The sequence below is a fragment of the Sminthopsis crassicaudata genome, chromosome 2 (assembly GCF_048593235.1).
Source record: "Sminthopsis crassicaudata isolate SCR6 chromosome 2, ASM4859323v1, whole genome shotgun sequence".
NCBI classification, from domain to species: domain Eukaryota; kingdom Metazoa; phylum Chordata; class Mammalia; order Dasyuromorphia; family Dasyuridae; genus Sminthopsis; species Sminthopsis crassicaudata.
Genome location: NC_133618.1, coordinates 384,031,983 through 384,050,907, shown reverse-complemented (window position 1 = coordinate 384,050,907; position 18,925 = coordinate 384,031,983). Strand labels below are relative to the sequence as shown.

At 34.2% G+C, this 18,925-nt stretch overlaps 1 protein-coding gene across 8 annotated transcripts in view; it reads right to left on the bottom strand.

Moving 5' to 3' along the window:
* The window catches only part of SYNE3 (spectrin repeat containing nuclear envelope family member 3), a 192,580-nt gene that overhangs the window by 163,962 nt on the left and 9,693 nt on the right, over positions 1-18,925 (bottom strand). For 2 of the 8 annotated variants that reach the window (XM_074291371.1, XM_074291379.1), the window contains exons 2-3: positions 11,253-11,291; positions 6,752-6,893 (exon numbers count right to left, since the gene is read on the bottom strand). The exons of 1 other annotated variant lie outside the window; for it this stretch is intronic. The gene's annotated coding sequence lies outside the window, so the exon portion shown is untranslated. Of the gene's footprint in view, positions 1-6,751; positions 6,894-7,466; positions 7,634-8,239; positions 8,321-9,683; positions 9,704-11,252; positions 11,292-18,925 lie in introns of those variants that run through there. 5 more of the 8 variants (XM_074291372.1, XM_074291374.1, XM_074291373.1 and 2 more) reach the window with 5 other exon arrangements.

Sequence of the window (18,925 nt, the reverse complement as noted above, 5' to 3'; positions counted from 1 at the left end):
ACTAGTTCAGAGTGAATTGTAAGTCCTATAAGCAATCCTTTTTGTTTTTACTCCTTGCTGAAAATTATTGGACTGTGATTGCTGGTTATACTTTAACTTTGAAACCCCTTATTCTGTTGGTATTGCCCTGGCAGAGTCAGATTTGGGGTTTATTTTTTAGAAACAACCAAGATACAGACACCGTCTGGAGGCAAAAGGGAAGAGGAGAAAGGCTAGAGAATGCAACTGCCTCTCAGTCTCCTCCTATCATTATCATCCTTTCACATGAAGGGATCTATTCTGCTGGTCAGAAGTAGATCCCCAGTAGCCATTAGCAAGTGGCTCCTATAACAATGAAAAATCCTTATGAAAATCTAACTAAAAGTGGGTGAAAGCTCACAATTCCCAGATTGTAGTTAAGTGCACCTATAAGAAACACCTTTGACTTCAAATAGTGAAGGATGTGCTAAAAGAATCTTTCCAGTTGGTTCGTAGAGTTTGATTATCCATTTTTGTATGTGACTGAATGCCAGAACTGGAAGGGAACTAGCTCTGGATCTATAGTCAGGAGAATTGGGCATAAATCTCACTTCTGATGCTTTTAACTTATGTGACACCTTAAGTCACTTACTGTTCCTGGCACTGTTCCTTCATGTATAAAAGGAAAGATTTGAATTACCTAGTCTTTGTTCTCTCTTCTAGCTCTTCATATGCCTAGTTGAAATGCAGTCCCTTCTATGATATTCCAGAAAATCAGTCATCTAACCTGAGCATAAATTGAACTGGGATTCCCCTCATCCTAAGCCTCTACTAACTAACAGTTTGGATAAATAATTTCACTGGGTTACAGCTGTGGCTATCTTTCACTTTGGATTAACTTCAGTTTATCCAAACTTTAGGTTCAGACCTTCTCAATCCCATTTAAGGTGGGAAAGAAAACTATCCAGTTGTCATTTGCCTTGGGAAGACTGCTTCAACTTTGCTTTTCTTAATCAGGTTATTTCCACCCCAAACTCTCTTCTACTACACATCTGAGCTCCTTAAGCTCTCCTTTAGACTTAGAATGAGCCTGACGTAAAAACTCACATTTCTGTATTTTGTTAAGAACATAAGATCATTAGTTGCGAGCTGAAAAGGCATCTAACCTAATCACTTTATTTTACAAATGAGAAATGAGAATTAGGCTGTGAAAATTGCCAAAAGTTTGGAAAATAAAGGAGTTTATCTTTCATCCTAAAGGCATCCTAACTGCTATGAACTGATTAGAGAAGCAGCATAGATATACACTTCAGGAAATGTATTTTGGTAAAAGCCAGTAGAAGAAACAAGTTATGAAAGATTGGAGACAGACCAATTAACAGGTTGCCACAGCAACAATTTAGGCAATAGGTGACAAAGGCTTGAATTAAGATTGTAGGTGTGGGAATGGAAAGGAGTCAGATATTACTTATAACCCCAGTGATCTAATGCAACTAATTCAAACCCCACATGCCTCAGTTTCTCCATGGCAAAATGAAAGAAATTAGATAGCTCTAATTGAAGGGCTACTGCAAATCTTATCTCTTGATTGAATCAGGAATGGGGAGGAGATGGGAGTAAGTGAGCTTTAAAAGGGAGAAAGGTCAAAGCAATTAACATATAAGGGGGGGAAAAAAGACTTTTTAAAAGTGCTATTATGCCTTTTAAAAATATTTGTCTACCTTTTAGGCAACGATAGCCTCATCAATTCCCTTCTTCAATCATCCTTAATACACAAGATATTTCCCATATAGTCCAAATGCTGCAGCCTAAGGATTTACCACATGAGACTAAAGCCAGTGTCATGCATTTCATAACACATGCCATCTAAGTCTCAGAATAGGTACCATTTATATTGACCAGGTTGGCCTTTCCTCTGCTACTGATGCTAGTACTATCCAACAGAGAACTGTTGGGCTCCATCCCCTTAGGGACATTTGACTTTATAAAGATGCATGTAGGTTAATACCCTCAAATTAAGATCATAATAGAGATTGGTATTGGTAGGGTTTTTTCAGTCCACTTTATTCAACCTTTTCAGTTTGCAGTTGAAGAACCTGAGCCCCACTAAATGATTTGTTGGAGCAGAACTTCCAGGAAAATAATAACAACATATTTTTATAATATCATAATGCTGACAAAGAAAGTACAAACAACAATCCAGTGAGAAAAGTAATAATAATAACATTAGTCAGCATTTATGTAACTCAAAGATTTGCAGAATACTTTACATATGTTATCTCATTGGGTTCTTGATAATCTTGTGAATTAAGTATAGAACATTTCAAGAAACTGAGGCAAACAAAGGTTATCAGACTTCTGAGTGAAACACAGCTAGTAAATACCTAAGATAGGACTTGAATTCATCTTCCTGACTTCAAGCCCAATACTCTATCCACTCTACTACCTAGCTGTATCTAGAGTACTAAGTATAATAGTTGTTATACAACTGAGAAAACTCAGGCTCTAAGAAATAATTTGCAGCTGGTTACAGCTGTTAATCATCAGACCTAGGATTCAAACCCCAAATTCCTGAGTCTAAGCAAAAGTCTTCTTCCTAACACTATTGCATAAAACGACAGGAAAGTCCTGTTCTCCTTCAAGGCACTACCTATACCCAATATGGAATGACATCCATTACCTAAGGAAAAAAGTCAGAGGAAATCCTCCACATTTTGATTTTCTTACACATTTTTTTTTTCTTATTTTCATCTCTTTGCTACATTAGTAGCTTTGATTTTTACGATTCTTTTGAACTGATAGCAATCCTGGGAAGAATACATAGAGAAGTTTAAACTCCATTTTTACATATAAATAAACAAAGATTAAGAGAGTTTATGGGACTTCCACATAGTCAAAAGATTAGTAATTATCTAGCAATCAGTAAGCATGAATAGATCCAGAATGACCAAATGTAATACCCATTCCTATTAAAAACACCAGAAAGCACAGGAATCAATGGAATCCCTCTTAAAATGTAAGTGCTATCTATCTAAAACCAAGAGCAAGCATATCTGTAATGGCAATAAACTTGAAGCCTTCCTAATAAGATCAGAGATGAAACAAAGATGTCAATTATTGCCACTATTATTCAATTTTGTATTAGAAATACAAAAAAATAAATCAGAGAAATAGAAATAGGCGATAAAAAACAAAACAAATGATATGATTGTATACTTAGAGAACCAAAATTGAAAAAACTGATTAAAATAATTAACAACTTCAGCAAAATTACAAATACAAAATAAAGCCACAAATCATCAGCATTTTTATGTAACATCAACAAAACATAGTAAGTAGAAATAGAAAAGGAAACTTTATTTAAAATAATTGTAGACAATATAAAATACTTGGAGTATATTTGCCTAGAGAAATCCAGGAATTATAAAAACAAATTACAAATCATTTCACGCAAACAAAATTAGATCTAAATAACTGAAGAAATATTAATTGCTCATGGTGAACTGAACCAAAAAGAATGACTATTCTATCTACCTTAATTTACTTATACAGTGCAATACTGTAGAGGGCTAGAATTCTGAAAAGGTATACTTGAATCCAGAACAGCACAGTACTTAAGACTAAGTACCTACTCAATGTGAGATAATGGTTCTATAAACATATACTTAGATGATATAGTGATGTGATGGCTCTCCTTAAGATTAGTGCCTGCTGAATGTGTTGTAGTGAGGTAATAGTAGGGAAGGATTGGAGAACTGAGGGGAGAGTCAGAGTCTCTCTGTCACAGCACACTCATCAGGGAAGACTGAAGCCAAGATCCATTTTTGATGAGCCATGTAGTAGCTTGCCTGCCTCCTTATTTCTCCTCTTTAGGAGGTCTTGACTTGATCCTGACTTTGACTGATCTTGAGGCCCTCCAGAGAGCTAGCTCAGACATTACACAATACTAATCAAATTACCAAAGAATTATTTTATAGCACTGGAAAAAAAATACTAACAAAATTTATCTGAAAGAAATAAGGTCAAGAATATCAAAGGAACCAATGAAAAAAATTTATAGGGAATTAACGTAGCAGTACCAGATTTCAAACTATATTACAAACATTAATCATCAAAATAAACTGGTACTAGCTAAGAAATAGAAAAAATGTTCATGGAATTAATTAGGTTCACAGTACCCAGTTATAAATGGCCATAATAATCTAATGTTGTTTGACTCCAAAAGTGCAAATTTTGGGGGCAAGAACTTACAATCTGACAAAAATTGCTCAAAAAACTGAAAAAACATTTGACAGAAATTAGGTACAGACTGAAATTTCATACCATATACCAAGATAAAGTCAAAATGGATAATTTAGACAAAAAGAGTGATATCATAAGGAAATTAGGGAAGCGTAGAAAACATACCTGTCAGAAGTATGAGTAAGGGAAGAGTTAATGACCAAAAATGAGATACCTAAGATCCATATAAAGTAAAATGGTAAATTTTGATTACGTGGAATAAATAAGATTTTGCACAAAAGCAATACAATCAAAATCAGAAGTAAAAGAGGAAACAGGGGGAATATTTTTATTTACAATTTGCAATAAAGGCTTCATGTGTTGAAATATAACCACATTCTTATCAGATTGGCTAACATGAAAAAAAGGAAAAATGTCAAATGCTGATATAATTGGGACAATAAAACATCGTTGGTGGAGTTATAAACTGATCCATCCATTCTGGAGAACAATTTGAAACTATGTCCAAAGGGCTATAGACTATAACTACCCTTTGACTTAACAATATTACTATTAAGGCTATATTCCAAAGGGAGGAAAAAAAAAAAAAAAAAAAAGGAAAGCACCTATTTGTACAAAAGTTTTTCTAGCAACTATTTTGGGCAAAAAATTGGACACTGAAGGGATGCTTATCATTTGAGGCATGGCTGAACAAATTGCAATAGATGAAAAAAACCTAGAAAGACTTATATAAACTGATGCAAGGTGAAGTAAACAGATTCAGGAAAAAATTGTACAGAGTAACATCATTATCATAAGGAGGATCAACTATAAAAGACTTAGCTATTCTTATCAAGTCAATGAATGATTCAGACAATTCCAAAGGACCCATGATGAAAAATACTATATATTTGCGGAGAGAAAACTGATTAAGTACAGATTAAAGCATTCTTTAAAAACAATACAATATTTTTCTTGTTTTGTATTTTCCTTTGCAATATGGCCAATATGGAAATATGTTTTGTATGATCTTATATATATAATAAATATCATATTGCTTGCTTCTTAAGGGTAAAGGGGGGCAGGAAGGAAAAAATAATTTGGAACTCAAAGTTTTAAAAAATAAATGCTAAAATTTTTTATATGTAATTAGCAAATATTTAATGAAATAATTTTTTAAAATCATCTAGCATTTATTAAGATTTTACTCTAATCTAGGCACTAGAAATGCAAAAATCAAAGTATGCAGTTCCTTCCTTCAAAGGATTTACATAATAGTTAGCATTTAGGTGGTCCTTTACACAGATACATCATTAGGGCCTTACAATAATGTCTGTGAGAGTTTTACATCCATTTTACTTAAGAAAACTAGTTAATGTTAGTTCTTATTAGAAACAATCTCTTCTGATTCTAAGTCTGTTGTGCTTTCTAGATCCTCACAAACAGGCCATCCAGTATCTTGTTCATTCTTTCTCTTTCTTTTTCATCTCTTTCTCCTCTTAACAATTTTTCTTCTTTGCCTCCAAGATGCTGTGACCTTTCTTTTTTAAATTTCTTTTTATTTTTAACAGCATTTCCCCCCATTTACATAACAACAAAATTTTTAGCATTCATTTTTATAAGATTTTGAGTTTCAAAATTTTTTCTTTCCCTCCCTCTCCTTCCATCTTCTGAAGATGGCAGATAGTTTGATATAATTTATACATTACCATCCTATAAAACATATTAGTCACAATTGTGAAAGAAGAAACAGATCAAAAGGAGGGGAAATCATGAGAAAAAAAAGTAAAAAATATATGCTTCAATCTGCATAAAAAATATGCTTCAATCTGCATTCTGAGTCCATCATTTCTTTACTGAGATGCAGACATTTTCCTTTGTGAGTCCTTTGTACTTGTGTTGGATCATTGTGTTGCTGAGAAGAGTTGAGTCAATTATAGTCAGTCACACAATATTGCTGATTCTATGTACAATATTTTCCTCATTCTGCTCATTTCACTTTGCATCATTTTGTACTATCTGGGTTTTTCTGAAATCTGCCTACTCATTTCTTATTGTATAACAGTATTGCATTATATTCATACACCACAACTTGCTCTGTCATTCCCTAATTGATGGGCATCCCTTCAATTTCCAATATTTTGCTACCATGAAAAGGGTTGCTATAAATACTTTTGCATACATAGGTCTTTTCCCCTTCTCTCTGTTCTTTCTATAAAATATTTAATCAAGAAATATGTTCTTGGTCTATAGCAACAAAGTATTCGAAGAATAAGTAACGCTGACCATTTAACTATCTCTGTTAACACTTGGAAATTTGCTTAACCTAGTTTGATCTTAGTTTCCTCATCTGCAAAATGAAAGGATGGGATGAGACATTTTATTCAAAAATCACAAACACCAGCAAAAGAAGTTAATTATTTTTCTAGGCCATTTCCTCCCCCTACTTAGATGTTATTTGTTCTGTGTCACACTAATAATTAGTCCTACAATAAACCATAAAAAGTATCTGCAATACACATTTCATCACTGATCACATTCTGTTATTTTGTACTACTATTTTGTTCCATACCTCTTAGTTCGGTCTCCCCAGTTGAAGAGGTTGTGTAAGTGATATAAGCACAGGGCCTAGATTCAGAAGACTTGGTTTACACTCTGATGCCTACTAGAGGTGTAGCAGATCACTTCATTTTTCTGAACATTAGATCTCTCATCTGTAAAAATCAGTGGAGTATTATTTGGAATAAGAAATGTTTCATTCTCCCTTTGTGTTCCCCACACCTTACACAATACCATAGCATATGCTTAATAAATATAGAATCATTAACTCTGCTTTAAGGGACTTAGGGAAAAAATGTTTTCTAAATCTTTCAAAGTTACTCATATGTAAATATGAGTGATGCTAGATAAAGGGAATATTGGACTTAGAGTACAAATTATTATTCAAGTGGCTGTAAAACATAGTTGTTATTTACATTTGTAAACAAAGTGCTTTGTAAACTCAAAACAATTAGATCTATACCTAGAAAAGACTTTTGAGAAAGAGGTCAAACTTTTTATGTATCATAGACCTCTTTGGTAATCTGGAAGCCTTTTCAGAATAATGGTCTTGAATGCACAAAGGCATGCAAAGGAAATCAATTAAACTGAAATATAGTTAGCAAAACATTAAAAAACAAAAACCAGCCATATTCATGAATTCCAGGTTAAGAACTCCTCCCTTAGTGATTATATAGTATAGAGAAATAAGCAACTAGTCCAAGATAAAACAGGGATTTGAAACCTACCTTTCAGTTCTCTATCTGGTGCAAGTTAGAACAATGGGCAATTTCCTGGAGGTTAAAGTCTTTGTTTTCACCTACTTTAGATGCTGGTCTATAAACATATTTATTGTAAGGTACCCAATATACAATTGTGATATAGAAGCTTTATGTCCATTTTAGGAAAAGAAAACCTGAGGCAGAAAATAGGTTGAATAAACCATCTGGAATTACACAAAAATAGAACATAAGAACTGATAAACAAAAATGAGGGTTTTCCATTAAAAATAATGACAATAAGCAGCTAATTGCTTAATAGGAAGCCAGTTTTCTAAACACTTTAGACACACGGAGACACTAAACTAGATTTTTAAAAGACCTTTTCTTGATCAAAAAGAATACACAAACCTATTCTAAATAAACTCCACTGTGATCATGGTGACAAAAATTGTTTTTCTTAGAATTCCGATTGGGATTTCCAAGAGTCTAATTTAATTCAATCCGACAAATATTTTTGAATATTACTTACTATGTGCCAAACACTGTGCTAAACATTGGAAATACAATTAATAAAAAGACAGTCCCTCACTCCACTAGATACTAAACTCTAGGAGTTTATTTTCAAATGGGGAGAGCCAACACACAGAAGGAGGAAAGAAAAGGGGAAGGAGATTAATTGAAACATATTTGGTTTAAAGACCCCCAAAACACACACACACACACACACACACACACACACACACACACACACACACACGCACGCACACCCAGAGCCATCTTAAATCAGGAAGAGTTGATACCTCAGAAGAGTCCCAGGGGATCTGCTCTCATCTGAAGCACTCTTAATTTCATTACCAATCTCTTCAACCATTCAGTTTCTACTTAATGAGTTAATTTTAAACTTCTAAAGGCAAAAAAGTGCCTTTGGAATTACTTTGACTTACTTGATCAAACTTTGTTATCATCCTATTCTCCTAGCATAGGGCTCTCTACTGAATCCATGGACATAGTAAATACTTGTTGAATTGAATCATCAAAGTTTGCTGGATATCTTAGCACATTGTTCTGCACTCACAGGCAAGTTGGTGCTAATAGAAGTTAAGAAGCTGGGTGACAAATCCTGGCTCTGACACTAATCTCTCACCCTAGTAACTTATCATTCAGAGAATGAGTTTCATCACCTTTAAGATGGACAGAATAACATTTATATTATCTACTTCATAGTATTGTTAACAATAGTTACATGCAGAAAATAAGGGAACTATGGGGTCAATGGATGGACTGCTAGAACTGGAGTCAGGAAGACCTTAGTTAAGAATCCAGCCTCACTAGCTGTGTGAGTCACTTATTCTCTGTCTGCCTCAAATTCCTCATCTCTAAAATGGGGGTAATAATAGCACCTATCTCTCAGAGTTTTTGTGAGGATCAAATGAGATAATTTTTTTTTCCCCCCTGAGGCTGGGGTTAAGTGACTTGCCCAGGGTCACACAGCTAGGAAGTATTAAGTGTCTGAGATCACATTTGAACTCGGGTCCTCCTGAATTCAAGGCTGGTGCTCTATCCACTGCGCCACCTAGCTGCCCCAAATGAGATAATTTTTAAGCCTTTACACAGTTTCTGGCACATAGTAAACCTTATGTAAATGTCAAATGTTGCTACTGTTGCTACTACTAGCCATACTGTAATGCCTTAATGCCTCAGTTTCCATGAATTATTATGTCCTGAATAAAATTATTATAGTCCCACTCCTTTGGTCCTTGCTATTAGGATTGGAGGCCCTTAAATACTATTGAGACATAAAACTCCAGGTGCTTTATCTCAAATGCTTGCTGGGATAATTCCCCCTCCTTTTGAGTATTGCCCCTCGCCTTGCTGTCTCTTGCCTTCCACTCTCTTATCTTGATCCCCATCTTGTCAAGACTAAGTTAAGATCCTTTCCTGGAATTATGGCTTGTCTGCCCAGTGTCCTAGCACCCCTTTATCTGCTTTACTCAGGCCATATATCCTGTGTAGCTTAGAAAAACAAAAACAAAACCAAAAAACACCCTATAAAAGGTCCCTGCCTCAATTGCTCAGGGCTGATTGATTTTTGGACATGACTCCCATTCAACCAGCTAGCCTATATTCTCCATAATTAAAATATTACAAACCAATAACTGTCTTGCCTCAGTTCTCCAGCACTACAATATGAACCTGGACAGATGAAGCTCTGTTTCCTCATCTATTAAGTACAGAAGTACCTACCTTCTAGAATTATTGTAGGGATGAAATGATGTAATAATTATAAAAGCCTTATTTAGCACAATGCCTGTAAAAAAGAATGCTAAATAAATATTAGCTATTATTATTATAAAAATGTGGTACAGAAGAAATATGGGTCATGGAATCTAAACTTAGAGATATAATACTGAGTTCTTTTCATTACTAGTTTTTTGAGCTTTTTCTTTTGTTTTTTAAATTTAGGAATAGTGAGTACATAATTCTGGCAAGGCACACATTACACTGCAAAGATATTTTCTTAAAAATCCCACTATAAAATCTCCATTGTCATTTAACTCCAGAAAGAAAGACTTTACACCTGTGGAGTCAAATAAGATTTTTCCTTCATCTTGTTTCCTATTAACTGACATTTCAAAGGGACTAAGCTTAGTAGTAATAATAATTTTGATTAACATTTCCATAGCATTTTAAGATTTGCAAAGTACTTTTATATGTATTAACTCTTTTCATTCTCACAACAGCTGTGTAAGGTAGATACTATTATCTCTATTTTATAGTTGAGGAAGATGAGTGAATTGTCCAGTCACATAGTAAATCTGAGGCAAGACTGCAACTCAAATTTTCCTGACTTCAGATCTCATACACTACTCACTGTGCCACCTCATTGCCTGAATTTTTATGGTACTTCATAGTTTCTTTGAAGAAGGCATAGTGTATGTACTATCAACCACATTTTATAAATGAGGAAACTGAGGCTTAGAAGAATTAAGTGATTTGCCTAAAGTCATAATTCTAGAAAGTGGCAAAATCCAGGCCCAAAGTCAAGTCCTGACTCCAAGTCCATTATTTAAGTCATTATGGTCCTTGAAAATACATGCTAATATTAAGCCTATTTTTCAAGGAGCATTCAAGGATGAATTTTTTTTTTATATGCTTACTTTCCTGCCTAATTTTCCTTTGCAAATGCATATTAATACAAATGATTGCTTAATGTTGTCTAATAAAGAGTTAAACAGTCTTTGGAGCTTAAAGAGTTAAACAGTCAGTATAATTCTGACTCAGAAACACCATCAAGATTTTCACAAGACCTCATTTGTGTAGGTGCAATCAAAGCCTGGGACACATCAAAGATATAAACCAGTTAAGCCTGAAGCAATTTTCTTTACTAACAATTAAAACAGCTAATTCAACTAAAGACAACATTCTTAAAACAAACAAGCAAAAGAATACTCTGCAGGGAAGACACCTTTAATAATAATTAGCTGGCAAGAGGAAACTCAAGGTCAATAATAGCATCACAAAAACAAAGTCTCAGAGCTGGAATCAATTAACAAGCATGTATTCAGCTCTTGTGTGCCAGGCCCTATGGTAGGTGCTGGAAATAAGATTCTTAAAAAAAAAAAAAAAAAAAAAAGAAAGAAAGAAAGTTCCAGCCTTCTAATGCATTCACATTCTATCTGTTGGGGCTTTGGAGGCCTTTGACTTAGAATTTCCTATAAAAAATCCCCAATAAAAACTTATCAGGTTTTCCTGAAGACACTAATGGGTAAGAACCTGAAATTTTTACCCCACAAAATCAATAATCCAGCTTACCTGAAGTAGTTTTCTTCCCACTTTCTGAAAATTTAATGCCTGGAAAAAACAAAAACAAAAACAAAAACCTCTTTAACTTAATGTGTCAACGGTTGTGTCTGAACAAAGAGAGTAAGGTTCTTGTTTTGTAGTACTAATTTTAGACAGTTGTGTAATCTGGGACAAACTTCACTCAATCCCCTCAGAGCTTCAGTATTCTCATTTCTAAAATAAAAAGAATATTAATATTTTCAACACCTACCTCATGGTGTTATTGTGAGGAAATTGCAATTATATAAATGTGAGATGTTACGATTGATTTACAAAGGAGGATTTAATTTTTAAAAAGTAACACATTTTAAGCTCATATCATTCAAAGCCATGGAACAGATACTATAGGAAACAAGGATTTATTTAATGCCTCCTTTGTACCAGTCTCTGTGTTAAGCACTTTGTTAATATTGTCTCATTTGATTTTCACTACACCCAAGGGAGATGGGATCTGTTATTATATCCAATTTTCAGTTGAAGGAATTGAGGAAAACAGAGGTTAAGTGACATGACCAGAGTCACACAATTAGTAAATATCTGAGCTATACTTGAATTTGTGTGTTTTAGTCTGTGTAACCTAGGTGCCTAAGAGGTGAAAAAAGATAAAACAATCTTATTTCTTGGTGGAGGAAAAAGGGATGATAGAGCCACAAAAACTACAATGTGAATTAAAATTTGGATGTGCAAAGTGGATAACGAGCTGGGCCTGAAGGAAAACATAACCTCTCTTCAAATATGGTATTAGACCATCACTCACTGTGTCACTTAACCTATATTTGCCTCAGTTTCCTCAACTGTAAAATAGGGATCATAATAACACCTATCTTCTAGGATTGTAAAGATCAAATAAGTATAGATAAATATCTGAAAAGTGTTTAGCACAGTTCCTGGCATATACTAGGTGCTAAAAAATTCATTTCTTCCTTTATTTTTTATTTTCTTTCTTTTTCTCCCCCCTTCCCTTCCAAAATGCTATGAGATAATCAAGGAATCTCTAACTGTTATCCTCCTACAACTTGATGGAAAATGAGAGATGTTTTCCCAAAAAGTCTTATGCCGACAGAAAATACTTCTGTAAAGCATTGTACATTTATATAGGCAGAGTAAATAATTACATACGTATATAAGCAGCTTTTGCATCTCATTTACATCTCCTATCTCATATGTAAGGTTGGTAAGAAATATGATTATTCCTGTTGTACAGATGAGGAGGAACCCATGGATCAAATAACTTACTGAAAGTCCCATGTCTACTAAGGACAATGCTGGGGCTTAAGCCTTATCTTTGTGGCTTCTAGGAATGGTATTTGATAATCAGTTAAAATCTCACCATATTCTGACCTAAATAGAAATTCTTAAGAAGAGATAACTACATATCAGACTGCTTGTTGTCTTGGGAAATGGGGAGGGGATAAATTTGAAACACAAGGTTTTATGAAATTAGTACTGAAAACTATATAAATATTTGGAAAAATAAAATATTGAGAAAAAATAGTAAAAAAAAAATTTACAAAAAGAAAAAAAAAAAAAAAAAGAAGAAGAGATGGATTAGACCATAGAAACAGGATAGACATTGAGCAAGAATACTGTAGGGTTGAGTGGGCCCAGTTCTTACTTCAAGATTTAGTTGAACTAGTTGTGTTTTAAAGTCCTTTTCAACTCGAAATTACCAATCCAATCTATTTATTTAAAAAGATTGTGGCTAGAAGCTCTCCTTCCTTTTACTTTTGGTTAAGATTTTAATTCTCTGCCAACATTAAAAAAACAAAAAAAAACAAAAAACCCTATATCCATTGGCCATAATTCTTTAAGAGTCATACAGGGTTCTAGTTCAGTTGCTTCTCTTGGTCAAATCATTTAATTTCTCTGAACATCAGTTGTCTCACCTGTGAAATGAAGGGAGTGGGGTGGGACTAGATGAACTTTAAGGTCCTATTTAGCTCAGTATCTAAGAGCCTCTGATTCTATGCCTCCTAACATCTACCCCTTAGTTTCCCTGGCTTCTTTCAACACTCAAATTCAAATTTTATCTTTTGCAAGAGGCCTTTCCTGCATCTTTCCCTCTTCCCCATTACACTTCAACCCTTCCCGCCCACTTCACTTCTAAGCTTACCTCCTATATCCTCAGGATATATTTTGTATTTTCCTAGTTGTTTACATTATTTATTCTCTATTGGACTGTGACCTTTTTGAGGAAAGGGTCCATTTTTGTCTTCCTATTCTGGGTATTACTAAAATTGAATGGCCAAGATATTATCATTTTTTCTCACAACATACCAATTAAAGGGAACAATGAATTGAAAATACATCTCCCTAGTTCAATTACTTGGTATATGCATGATTGCTTCACAAAAGGCTCTCAGCCTCAGTTTTGTTTTGTTTTTTTTCCTTCTGTGTAAAAAGAGGCTATTGCAATAGGGGAGTCCTGAGTCCTGTCACTTAATTTCATTTTCAGGTATATACACATTTAAAATTTCTTTGGTCCATTAGCTTATTTTTTTATTATTTATTTATTTTTTGACCAGTGAAATTACTTTTTTGTCTGTGGAGTTCACACAGACAAGGATTTGATTCATTAAAAGTTGTGTCCAATATCTTAAGAATAACAAACCAATTTGTATAAATTATAATGGCACTGTAGGTAAGGAAGTTGCTTCACTTCTATCCAAGTGGTTCATATCATCTACAATGTACCTGACCTGGTAGAGAAGTGGCCTAAATGGCCAAACAAAACAGGAACTTCTGGGTCTTTTTCTGGAAAAACAGAGATAGCTGAGAAAAGAAGGAAGGCTATGTAGTGCAGTAGGTTGAGCGAAGGCATGTGAGTCAGGAGACTTGGCTTCTAGTCCTGGCTCTGACACTAATTAGTGTGACCTTAAACAAGATACTTCATCTTTTTTCAGCCTCAAAGATCTTCCACGGTCTAATTCTATCCTTTTGCAAATGGAGAAAATCAGGTTCTTCCCAGATTTAAAATTCTTTAAAAAACATTTTCCTCACAACAATTCCATGAGCCTGCTAATGTGAGGATTTTTGTTTCCATTTGACTGATGAAAAGACTGAGACTGAGAGTCAGAGTTGGAAAATTTTAGAACTGAGATTTGAACTCATTTTCAAGTCCATCATGCTTTCCCTTTTACAAACAAGGGACTTAGTTTAACTATGGTTCTGTCTTTTTTTTTTTTTTTTTTTAATTTTTGGTTAAAGCTTTTTATTTACAAAACATGTGCATGGGTAATTTTTCAACATTGACCCTTGCAAAACCTTTTGTTCAAAATTTTCCCCTTCTCCCCACCCCCTCCCCTAACTGACAGGTAGTCCCATATATGTTAAATATGTTAAAATATATGTTAAATTCAATATATGTATACATATTTATACGGTTATCTTGCTGCACAAGAAAAATCAGATCAAAAAGGAAGAAAAATAAAAACTGAGAAAGAAAAAAATGCAAGCAAACAACAAAAGGAAGAGTGAAAAATGCTATATTGTGGTCCACTCTCAGTTCCCATGTCCTCTCTTTGGGTGTAGATGGCTCTCTTCATCACTGAACAATTGGAACTGGTTTGAATCATCTCATTGTTTGAGAGCCATGTCCATCAGAATTGATCGTTATATAATCTTGTTGTTGCCATGTATAATGATCTCTTGGTTCTGCTCATTTCACTCAGCATCAGTTCATGTAAGTCTCTCCAGTCCTCTCTGAAATTATCCGTCTGGTCATATCTTACAGAACAATAATATTCCATAACATTCATATATATAATTTATTCAACCATCCTCCAATTGATGTACATTCATTCAGTTTCCAGTTTCTTGCCACTATAAAAAGGGCTGCCACAAACATTTTTGCAAATATAGGTTCCTTTTCCTCCTTTAAGACCTCTTTGGGATACAGGCCCAGTAGAAACTTCTGGGTCAAAGGTATGCACGGTTTGATAACTTTTTTAGCATAGTTCCAAATTGTTCTCTAGAGTGGTTGGATGTGTTCACAGTTCTAACAACAATGTATTATTAGTATCCCAGTTTTCCCCTTCAACATTCATTGTCTTAGCCAATCTGAGAGGTATATAGTGGTATCTCAGTGTTGTCTTAATTTACATTTCTCTGATCAATAGTGATTTGGAGCACCTTTTCATATGACTACAAATAGTTTCAGTTTCTTCATCTGAAAATTGTCTGTTTATATCTTTTGACCATTTATCAATTGGAGAATGGCTTGAATTCTTATAGAGTCAATTCTCTATATGTTTTAGAAATAAGGCCTTTAGAGAACCTTTGAATATAGAAATGTTTCCCCAATTTATTGCTTCCCTTCTAATCTTGTCTGCATTAATTTTGTTTGTACAAAACCTTTTTTTAACATAATATAATCAAATTATCTATTTTGTGATCTATAATGATCTCTAGTTTTTCTTTGGTCACAAATTCCTTCCTCCTCCACAGATCTGAGAGGTAAACTATTCTATGTTCTTCTAATTTGTTCATAATATCATTCTTTATGTCTAGATAATAAACCCATTTCCACTTTACCTTGGTATATGGTGTTAGATGTGGGTCAGTGCCTGCTTTCTGCCATAATAGTTTCCGATTTTCTCAGCAGTTTTTGTCAAATAATGAGATATTATTCCAAAAGCTGGGGTCTTTGGGTTTGCCAAACATTAGATTACTGTAGTATTTGACTATTTTGTCCTGTGAACCTAACCTATTCCACTGATCAACTACTCTATTTCTTAGCGAGTACCAAATGGTTTTGATGACCACTACCTTTATTTGTGTGGAAAGTGTTTTGTAGTTTTGCCACATGATATAGCTCCTGATTTTTCCTTGGCAGATAGATTCCCTAATATTTCATACTATCAACAGTTATTTTAAATGGAATTTCTCTTTGTATCTCTTGCTATTGGATTTTGTTGGTGATGTATAAAAATGCTGATGATTTATGTGAATTTATTTTGTATCCCTGCAACTTTGCTAAAGTTGTGGGTTATTTTTAATAGTTTTTTAATTAATTCTTTAGGATTCTCTAAGCATACCATCATATCATCTGCAAAGAGTGATAGCTTGGTTTCCTCATTACCTATTCTAATTTTTAAAAATCTCTTTTTCTTCGCTTATTGCCAAAGCTAGCATTTCTAATACAATATTGAATAATAATAGTGATAATGGGCAACCTTGTTTTACCCCTGATCTTATTGGGAATGGTTCCAGTTTATCTCTACTACATATGATGTTTGCTAATGGTTTTAAATAGATGCTACTGACTATTTTAGGGAAAAGCCTATTTCTATACTTTCTAGTGTTTTTAATAGGAATGGATGTTGGATTTTGTCAAATGCCCCTTTTGTTTTTATGTGCCTCATTTGTAAAAGGAAAGAAGCTGGATTAGCTCACTACTGACCACTTCTCACTTATAATTTAGTGAGACATTATTGATCCCTCTTTAAGTAAGAAGATGTGACTTTTAAGTTATATTTATTGTGGTACAGGCTGATCTGCACTAATTCACTCCTTATAACCTGGAACTATTCTGGGACCAAAATACACATAGTCAAGATAGAAGACATGATATATTATAGATTGGAGCTGTAGAACCAAGCAAGTTGAATAGATCTATATGCAAAGCTTTCATCTATAACAGTGATGATGATGATGATGATGTTTCATTTTTTTAGTTTTAGGTCAGCCACTGATTTATTCTTTGACCTTGGGTAAGAGACTCCCTTTAGCTTCAATTTTCTTCTCCATAAAAAAGAATGGGTTGTATAAAAGATTTTCTAAGAGAAAAACTGTGATCCTCTGCTCTGATTACTAAGACAAAATCATAAAGACCATGTTAGGGCCAAAAGTGAAGGAGGAATTAAGAAAAATGAGAGAGACAATGGAATATTCATAAACATAGTGAAGGATTAGATTATAAATATTTCCTTAATGGAAAATACTTCATGGAATCACAAAATTAGAAGAGAACTTGAAGACAAACATCACGTCTAAACCAGATTTATATCTATAACACATTCAACAAAGGGTTATCCAGACTGCTTAAGGATAGGATTTTCCCCATTAGCTCATTCCATCAACTTTGGGATAGCTCTAATTATTAGCAAGCATTTCTTATCATAAAGCCTGAAAATGCCTCTTCATAATATCTACCCTTCTAATTCTTCCCTTTGAGCAAAAAAATAAAAAAAATTCCAATTTCTCTTACTCATTTAGTTCTTCAAATCCTTGGGGATAGCCATATATTTCCCCTAAGCCTTTTTTTTCTCTAAACTAAATATTTCCATTTCCTTCAACTAACTTTCATGTTGAATTTGAGCCCTTCCCATCCTGATTGCCCTGCTCTGGATGTGATCTAATTTATCACTGGCCTTCTCAAAATGTACTTTCTAACACTAAATTTAATATTACATTCATAAGCTTTTCTGGATGTTCTATTGCTCTGATTCATATTGAGATTTGATCTCTAAAACCCCCTTATTTTTTTTAGCTGAACTGGCTACTTCTTACCCTTTCTGTTCTCCTAATTTATGCACTACTCCTATTCCACTCTCCTAACACTATCCCCCCCTCACCCCCACCCCAGGTAAAACAAACCCAATCCTACTTTCAAATGATAACAAAGCAAATACAGGAAAACAGCTGTCACTTCTACCACTCCAACTCAGGATACTCATCCCTATACCTTCTTCCTCTCACTCCCAACATCATTAGTTCTTTAAATCAATACATTTATGGCAAAACTTCAACTCTGTTAGGTGGAAGCAACTTTATGCAGTGGGAAAAGCCCTAAAAAAAAGTCAGAAGATGAGCTCTGCCCTCCTCTTACAAACTGTGTGGTCTAACACACTTCATATCTTTATGGAAATTTAATTTTAAATCTTCACAAACCTTTGCAAGCATATAAGCAAGTATACAGCAAGTATAATTTCCTCTATTTTATGAATGATGAAACTAAGGTTCAGATTTGCCTATGATCATAGAGTTAAATATTAAGGCTTAGAAACCAGATTCTAATGCTAGGCCCAATGCGCTTTCCACCACAACTCTATCACATCTGAACTTTTTTTCTTTATCCATAAATTGAGCATAATAGAACTTGCACTATACATTTAAAGGTTTGTTTTGAGCATCAAAATGCAGAGATTGTAGCATTCTACAAATATAAGATTATAGATATTATGTGCAATTTTACATTGTCACAACCATAGCAGCAACATGTGGAGGGGAGGGAAGTAGCTTATATCAATACCATTCCATTGGGATGATTCAATAGTACGGAAAAGTTAGAAACATTCTGCTCGAAAATGATTGATCTACTTGTTAATAATTAGCCTCTCTCAGCTGGCTGAAGTTTCACTGTGTAGAGACATTTGAGGAAAGATACTCCCATCATTTTTTCAGGAGGAGTTCCTGTAAAAACAAAGGACTACCCCAGAGTGAGTCAGCCTACATTATTATTTCAGCTAATTTCACTTGGGAGTAGTACAGCATTGTCCACAACTCAAACAAAACTCATGTCTTAGTAAGAGACTAAAAAAAAATGTCATAGAGAGCCCCACCTTAGGAGTCATGTGACTTGGGATAATAAGGTCCAGTTCCTATCAGTATTTTCATTTTACGGAAGAGGAAAGAGTAGACCA